The sequence below is a fragment of the Podarcis gaigeae genome, assembly GCF_964106915.1.
Source record: "Podarcis gaigeae genome assembly, chromosome: 3".
Lineage (NCBI taxonomy): Eukaryota > Metazoa > Chordata > Lepidosauria > Squamata > Lacertidae > Podarcis > Podarcis gaigeae.
The window spans coordinates 50092876-50101023 of record NC_139680.1 but is presented as its reverse complement, the minus strand read 5'-3'; the positions used below and the strand labels follow the sequence as shown (position 1 = coordinate 50101023).

At 40.5% G+C, this 8148-nt stretch overlaps 1 protein-coding gene across 2 annotated transcripts in view; it reads left to right on the top strand.

Moving 5' to 3' along the window:
• Positions 1–3503: 3503 nt before the first annotated feature.
• SCML4 (Scm polycomb group protein like 4) overlaps positions 3504–8148 on the top strand; it is a 75023-nt gene continuing 70378 nt past the window's right edge. For both annotated transcript variants that reach the window (XM_083731417.1, XM_083731416.1), the window contains exon 1: positions 3504–4064. The gene's annotated coding sequence lies outside the window, so the exon portion shown is untranslated. The remainder of the gene's footprint in view (positions 4065–8148) is intronic.

Sequence of the window (8148 nt, the reverse complement as noted above, 5' to 3'; positions counted from 1 at the left end):
TTACCTGAATTTTGCAAGAGAATTCTTCAACTGAACAATGCTTACAAAAATGCATATATTAGAGCAAAGTGTGCTTATACATGAAGATAACATAAAAATGAATTATATTAGGAGAACTTGCTTGCAAAATGTGTACATGAGTCCAAACCACATACAAAAATGTGTTTATTACGAGGGATGCACACTAACATGCTGAAGAATTTGCATGAGGATTTTTTAAAATAAAAAAAATCACATAGGAAATGTGGACAACTGAATTTAAGACTGGAAAAGTGAGAAACCAAAAGAGCTGGAATTGACATGTCCTTCTATCCCTTACCCCCTGTGTTTTCTTTTCATTAGCTATAACACGACGACACTCATTCACTTTGCTTCAGGATGAGAACAGAAATCGGGCTCCGGTGGTGCAGCAGCAGCGGGAGGCCCCATTAGCTAAAGTGATGCTTCAGGTTAAGAACAGTTTCAGGTTAAGAACAGACCTCCAGAATGAATTAAGTACTTAACCCGAGGTACCACTGTATCTGGAAATGCATTTTAGCACTGATTAAAAGTTTTTTTTTTTTAAAAAAGAAGAAAAACATGGGAGTTATGCATGCTGCAAAGGTGATAGTGAGTTTGTACTATGTAGTGAGAGGCTAGCCTGCCTACTAGGTCACTGTTCACATCAAAACTGTGCCTCTTAAAAATGATGGAAGCATCACACTAAGGGCATCTACATCTGTGGAAATTGTGCTGCTCTTCCCCTCTTTAGAAAAACTTGATATTTTTGCGATAAGAAAAAGGTTGGGTAAAAGAAAAGCATTACAATGGACAACTGAGTTGCATGAACTTCCTGTAAATATGAGTGAATGAGGCATGACAATTCCAAACTAAACCCCTAATGTGGAAGAACTTTAGAGGAAGATTTTATACAACAGGCAAGAAAGGTTTCTTTGCAAAAGTGAAAGTGAAAATGAAGGCATATGAAGAGCAAATTGCTAAAGATACACATCTTTAAATACTTCAGGAGCAGGCCCAACCAGAGTGCTGTTCGCATAACACCCCAAGCTGAACCTTGGCTTAACAAGACTGCCCAACTGCACAATTTGTCAGGCTCCTGGAGATGAGCTTGCAGCCAATTTGCTCCTCCTTGGTTCTGTTCTCTCCTATTTGTGGAATGATGAGTCTCATATAACCATTAAGGCATGAAGGGAATTAATACCATAGCACAAGGTGTCCTGCCAGGTTTAGCTAGGTCACCCCTCCTTACTTTGGGAGGAAGGTAATCAAGTCTATTGCTCTCTTGCAGTCTACTTGAGAAGCTCAGCATGTAGAGGTCTGAGTAAGTTGCTCCAAGCTCAAACTGTATGGCTTACATGAGCAGTTCTTGCATTCATATACCAGTAATTTTGGAACTGTAACCACTCTAAGTAAGCTACGTTTTACTGCCTGTGCAACATTTTCTGAATGCTGTATGGAAAAGCACATGAACCTGACCTTTGGAGAGTAAACCTTTGTAAGTAAACCATTTTTAACATACTAAATGCTCGGTCTTTTTCTATGCAAGGGGAAAAGGAAAACTTCAGAAGGAACTCACATTTTAAACATCTAACATCCTATATTTCCACACTTTACTGCACATTTTGTGATTTTACATGGGTTCTCTCACCAAAGAGTACTTGCCCCAAACTTTGATCTTGGCATTCAGGGAACACACTCCCACCCCCCATTGCGAACCCACAGCAATGTCAAGCAAAGCTAAACTAAGGCTTGGCTTTGCATGCCATATGAACTGAGACTTAAGGTTAAGCTCCAACCACACTTACCAAGAGCTGTAACCAGTAGAGCTGCTACATGTCTTCCTAAAAAAAGCTTTTGAACTATGGCAACCCTACTAACCAGTATACAATGTGGAGAAAATGTATATAATTCTTTTTCTCCCATGTTCTTAGGTCTAGAACTCAGAGTTAACCAGCAAGGTTGTTCACAAGTGGGACTTGCAACTTGTACAGTCCAGCCAGCCATAATGTCTTCTAAGTTACTCCATTCCGGTCCTCCTTCTCTCCAGTTTTCTGTCAGTCCATCTGACAAATACTCAGCATATCATGGCTACTGAGCCTGCTCAAACCTCTATAGGCTACTTTTGTGTGCTTTCTCAGAGATGAAGTTCATTAATAGCATATATAAGTGTATATAACTGCAGCAGTAAATATACTGGTGGTGATAGGCAAAAGAAAGTACTCAATGCAAAATTAATTTCACAGAGGATAGGTCTTCCAAGGCCTGTTAACCTTGGTGGAGGAATATAACTTCCATGTTCAGGTGCAGTATACAGTGGTACCTCGGGTTACATACGCTTCAGGTTACATATGCTTCAGGTTACAGACTCCGCTAACCCAGAAATAGTGCTTCAGGTTAAGAACTTTGCTTCAGGATGAGAACAGAAATCGTGCTCTGGCAGTGCAGTGGCAGCAGGAGGCCCCATTAGCTAAAGTGGTCTTCAGGTTAAGAACAGTTTCAGGTTAAGTACGGACCTCCGGAACAAATTAAGTACTTAACCTGAGGTACCACTTTACCTCTAATTATCAGATGCTGGGGACAGGGCTTCCTAAACTTGGGTCTCCAGCTGTTTTTGGACAATAATTCCCATCATCCTTGACCACTGGTCCTACTAGCTAGAGATGATGGGAGTTGTAGTCCAAAAACAGCTGGAGACCCAAGTTTGGGAAACCCTGAAAATCATGTCCTGCTTGTAAGCTTTCCAGAAACATCTGGTTGTAAACAAAATGGGAGATTATGTGGACCTTGGTCTGAACCAACAACGCTGTGTTCATTTTTGTCTAACATTTTTCTCCAAAGAGGCCTATATTACTGGGGACTTCCTTTTGAATTTATAACAATCTAATGCAGCAAATTATATATAAGCCTGTAGTGAATGAGGGATGTCGCACTCTTTTCTTTTTTAGAGCCACAATAAAACCTAATCTAATTGCAGACATCACAGTGGTACATGGAAGGATGATTGTTGTTTAATTTTATTTGCAGGAAGTTTTCCTCAAATGCTACCGGCCTGTGCTATGCCTTGGAAGGTGAATGAAGATAAGATCTCCTCCTCACTTCCCTGGGCTCCATTCTGTCCATCCTCGACTGCTATTTTAACCAACTTTCGTAGATAGCGTTTTGTGCCCATCACTGTTGCATTGTAGGCACCTGATACACCCTAGATCGGGAGCACAAGCGTTAGTACATAAAATGGCTAGCCTGCATAAACAGTGCCATTAACTGAGGAAAACATTTGTTGCGTCAAAAGCCACAGCCGCCTGCTGTCGTTATCGCCAGTCGAACGAACGACAGATCCTTCATGTCGCTGATGTCGTCTAAAGCGCAATACTGGGCCACGTTGCTGCATGACTGGGACAAAGAGATGATGATACAGTCTGGTTACTATGGCAACAAAGGAGGGATAGTTTTAAAAAAAGAGAGAGAGAGAGAGAAAGAGAGAGAGAGAGAAAAAGATTGAGAGAGAGAGGTTCCTAACCCCCACTGTAATCATTGTCAAAGAATTCCTGTTACTGTAAGGGACATTATTTTAAAAGTACAAATGCTTTTTACCTATTTATGCAGACTTTCTATAACGTGACACATCCCTCCCTCTTTAGTTTAGCTGCAGCGAGCGGAAGAAAACACAGCACAGCACAGCACAGCACAGCACAGCACCACACACACACACACACACACACACACAGGCCTCATTTTCTGCTTGTAAAATGTGTGTGTGTGTGTTCTTTAAAAGGCAGTGGTTGGCTGGTTTTCCGGACATGATGTGGTTGAAGCTGTCATCGTAATGGAAATTCATTGCTGTAGCTATGGTAAATCGAGTTTTCTGCCTGTGCTGAATGCATTAGTCTAATGAGATGTTTGCAGCTGGAGAGCGGAGCTGCTGGAGATGTACGGTGTGCTAACGGACAGGGGGAAAATGGCTTGTGGAACGGTCTGCGTGCACGTGCTCCAAGTCCTCTACTCTCTGGGCCAAAATATCTGGTGTCTGTAAAGAAGCTGATCCATCATTAAAACATAAGCAATAGGTAAGGGGAGGGGGGTTGTTGTTGTTGTGGTGGTTGTTTTCCCTGTGCTTTGTTGCTGCTGCTGCTGCTGCTGGGTCATCCCGTTATTAAAAAATCAGCTGTCATTATATCGGCATGCCATGCTATCGACTTCAATATTTCTACAGCCTTTTAATGTGATTCATACATGTATGCATATGCACATATCCTGGTGTACAATTTCAGGGAACACTCAAGCCTTAAGTTTAACCACCTTAATGCTAATTATTAGTACTGTCTTTGGAACAGTTCCGTATGGAAAGGCATCCTATTTAAGCCTTCTGCATGTTTTGTTTTTTTTCAGTATCAAAGTGTGTGTGTGTGTGTGTGTGTGTAGTTAATTCTGTGGTTTTGATGATAAATGAATGTCTTGAAGGTTTTTCATATGTTTGTCAAAGTGGACTTTCCCCATTTCTGACAAGTAAAGGGGTGTGTGTGTGTGTGTGTGTGTGTTTTGAAAACTGCTTATACCAGAATATAAACAGTGTGGTTATAGCCTAGATTTTGCTGTTACGGCTATGAATCCCTTTAAACATTCTGTCCAAAAGTGATCTATTTATACCTGAAGATTTATGCTGATGTACCCTTAATGAAATTCACAGGAAGCCCTGTATATATTTTAAGCATGATGATTTTAACTTGGAGAGTGTAAAACATAGAACTTACAGAGAATACCATTTTATTTTTTTTAGCTTTGGCTGTGTTTACCTGCACTATATTATTTTACATGTTTTAAAATGTATATGGAAATGTGTATTTGATGACTATTTAGTGGAACACCCAGAAACAAAAAGAGTCTGCGTCTGAGTCAGGGGAAATGCATCTGTTGCATGAAAAAGCCTCTCCGATGCCCCTAACGCAATTACCTTCCACCTTAGACCAAGGGGATTATCAATGAGTAATTGAACAATGGGCATCTCTCAAAGTTGCTTCTCTCCCCCCACCCCACCCCCGTTTGTAAATACGAGTCCATGAATGGGCTTTCAGTGAATAGGTTCATCTCATTAAGGAGGAATAATATGGAGTTTCCAGCTCATGTGTGACATGTTCCTGAAATTCAAATTTTTATGTTTAAACAAAATGCCTGCGGATTTGTGGTCAAGCAGCCTCTTGATGGGTGGATGCTTTTAAAAATAAAATAAAAATATTATATGCTCTGGGCTTCTAAGGCTGGCTCCGCAGAAAAATAGAGGTTGGGGGGTGGGGGGAAGCAGACACAACAGGAGTGAATGAGTAGAAAATGCCAAGTGTTTGTTCTGTGCATATATAGAGCTGCAACCTGAAAATCAGAGGATTTAGCTGGACTGAATTGCTTGCAGCTTTCTCAGAGATTCAGTCATTACTATCTTGAGTTTAGGACAAGTCTTTAGGGACAAATCTGATGCTGATGTGAATTGGTGGCTCTGATCCTGGAGCCAGCAGAGCTTGAGAAGTTGGATACAGGTTGAGTTTATGTCCAATAAATTCTGTGCTTCTGCACTGATATTACCTATCTGTGGATCAGGCAGAAAATGTTTCAGTAGCATATTCCTCCAGCAGAGGATTTACTGACCTTTAAAATACCTGCTTTTAGAGATCTTTTGGCAATATTAGGTTCAATATATTTCTTGCTTATTCACTCCCATGTGTATGTTTCAAAGAATTGTCTTACGGTGGTTGTTTTCTCTATACAATTTTGTCAAGAGTGGTTAAATTTCCACTCCTGGAGAAAAAGCATGAATCTATGTCCTGGGCTTGATCAAAAATTCCTGGGCTAGATCAAAAATTTGAGTCTAATCTCTTGTCGGAATCAATCCTGACACACAGGCTTGTACAAATGTGGCAGCTGGATAGATTTGATATCTTTGCGTCTTCAGAGACCTGTTTGAAGCATTTGTAACCAGAATGCTTTGTAATACACAGGTGAATGCCATGGGGAACGGAATTAATACTACAAGCTGATCTGTGAGTCTGAACAGCCTCCAGCAACAGTTTATACTGTGAATGAACAAAAGGTGACCACACAACCAATAAGGGATATCCCACCCCCTCAGGTGCTTACCAAGACAGCTTAAGTGATACCTCTACCTGGGGATTGTCCCCAGTTAATTTTGACCCTTACTCATTCTTTACTGTCCCCAAATTGAGAACAGTTATTTGAAAGTGAGGTGGCATAGCATCCTTTCTGCTTTCATACAAATTCCCCTCCCTTTGCAACCCTAGCAATGATACTATTTTGAGCTGGCATAAGGAAACTACAGACAGTGACACCCCACCCTTTTGCTTGCCTGCAGCCTGCATTGTTCAGTTACATTTTTCACTATCCACTCAAAGTTTTGGATCCAGTACAGTACTAGAAAGATGCTATGAGGATATAAAACCTGCATCTCTCTCCCCCCCCTGCATATTTTCAACTATGCAGCACTCATTTTGCTTATCCATAAATTAATATCAGGTTGCATTGGTAAAACCAAAAATAGTACTAAAGTCCCCCCCCCACATCCAGTGTAGATTTAAAGGGGGTCAGACCAACACATGGAGTATGGGTCTATTAACAACAGTTAGCTATGATAGCTCAATGAAACCTCCATGTTTGGATGCAGTAGCTCTGATTATTAGTATTAGATTCTAGAGATTCTAGATTCTGTTGCCTTCACATCTTTGTACCTGCTTGGCCACTGCAGGGTGGAAGATGGTGAAACAGATAGATTTTTGGACTGATCTAGAAGCAGTTTTCTTATGTTTGCATGTCCCTTCTTTTGTCTTATGAAATTGGGATTTTTGTTTTATTTTGTTGACTCGGAGTGCTTAAAGCAATTGGAAGAGCAAGGTTACAACAGGAATAGACCCATGACAACATGCCATGGTGTTTAAATATTTCAGGATTTTTATGTGTTTTTTAAATATATATATATATATAAAACAGAACAGACCCTGCAAGCTTGAGCTCACATTTAAAATGCTTGTATCTTTTAGGCTAATGGTAAGAACAATTGTCACATAGTGGCTGAGAAACATGGACTGTATACACAGTATATTCTTAAAGCACATTTGAAACACATTCTTTGCCTTAAAAAACCTCTGGGTACTGTAGTTTGTTAAAGGTTGCTAAGGCTAAACTACAGTGCCCAGAATTCTTTGAGGGAAGGAACATAGTTTGAATGTGCTTTAAAGGTAAAGTATGTACACAGTGTAGTCAAATAACATGTTTGCTATCAATTTAGGAATCTTTGGCAAGCCACTCCTCAGTCTGCTCTGCCCTCCTCCCAAATATGTAGTTTGTGGGGATAATAATACTGCTGTGTCTCACAAAGAGGGTATAAGGATTGCTGAGAGAATGTGCCTGTTTTAATTTTTTAAAAGTTATTTTTCATTTTGTTATTTATAGCAGTTTTCCTCAAAGACAAGAAACATATACCTAACAGGAATTTGAATAAAATCCTCAGTATCTAACAGTCACACTAAGCATTCTCTCCATTATACTATCCACGATGGCTGATATCCAACTTAGTCATATTCAGAGTACATTTGTTCAAATCAATGAACTTAAGTCATTTAACTCCATTGATTTCAGTGGATCTACCCTATGACTCCTGTTGGATATCACCCAATATCTGATTTATATAGTCACACAGATGTGTACCAGAAAACTATAGTGTTGTGCAATTCAGTCCAATATCTCAAAGCTTTACTCTTCCTTCCTTGACATGTATATAGCATATAGAATGTCTTCTGCATCACTTAGTTACAGCTTAAGAGATAGAAAGGACTGCTCTGTAGGCTGAGTGGTGAAATGCTAAATTTGGGTTGAGTTGCAATATACAGCAGTCTCAGCAGCTCACACCAGGCTTCAAGGAGCTTCTCAGTCTTCATTCTCAAGCAGCTAATTTTGCCAAGATGAAGTAGCCTTGAAACAGGGCTACGTGAAAGGTAGCAGGGTAAATTTGCATAGCAGTAGGTTTCAGAGATCAGAAGCCCCTGGGCCAGGAGGAATACCTCACAAACCAGAGAGGCACCAGGGACATTAGGCCTTGGAAGCCAGCCCTCTGGAGAGTGGTGGTGGTGGGTCATGTCTGCTACTCACCCC